Raw genomic sequence first — 460 nt, forward strand, 5'->3', positions numbered from 1 at the left:
CTATACTTACTATCATCCCATAGCATATTACCAAGTAAAGCGAATTGTTGAAGAACATACGCTTTCAACTGAGCCAGAGCGACGAGATTGTACAAGTTATAACTAACTTGTTGCGGTGATTGTTTCGTGTTTTTGCACCAGTAATTTTCTTCAAACATCTGTAAAACTTCGCTTTGCTTAAAATATTGATTTATTTATTCCCCACTACCTGGTTCATTTTTTTATTGACGCTTTCCCAATCCTTGTAAGCTAAATCATTCACTCGCTCAATCGCTTTTAAAACGCCAGTTTTCTTATTGGTGACGTCGTAATTCAGATCTTCTATCGCAATTTTGAACCGTGTGCCATTCAACGTCTGTTTTAGATAGTCTCTGAATTTTTCGTATGTGTTGTATATGTCGTTTAGTTCAGAGAAGAGGAATAGAAACTGGGGAAATTGCCTGATCGCTTCGGTACCGTA

The 460-nt window shown here is 37.2% G+C and overlaps 1 protein-coding gene and 1 long non-coding RNA gene across 3 annotated transcripts in view; one reads left to right on the forward strand and one right to left on the reverse strand.

Annotated features, from left to right (window-relative positions):
- LOC109536615 (E3 ubiquitin-protein ligase Ubr3) overlaps positions 1-460 on the forward strand; it is a 36,072-nt gene that overhangs the window by 17,595 nt on the left and 18,017 nt on the right. The gene's annotated exons all lie outside the window — the stretch shown is intronic.
- LOC125503389 lies at positions 8-454 on the reverse strand. The gene is made up of 2 exons (XR_007280810.1): positions 209-454; positions 8-158 (listed from the first exon to the last, which is right to left on the reverse strand). It is a non-coding gene; the product is annotated as an uncharacterized LOC125503389 (long non-coding RNA).

This window comes from Dendroctonus ponderosae, unplaced genomic scaffold (assembly GCF_020466585.1).
Source record: "Dendroctonus ponderosae isolate FM_Combo_2020 unplaced genomic scaffold, Dpon_F_20191213v2 Dpon_F_20191213_2, whole genome shotgun sequence".
In the NCBI taxonomy this organism is placed as follows: Eukaryota; Metazoa; Arthropoda; class Insecta; order Coleoptera; family Curculionidae; genus Dendroctonus; species Dendroctonus ponderosae.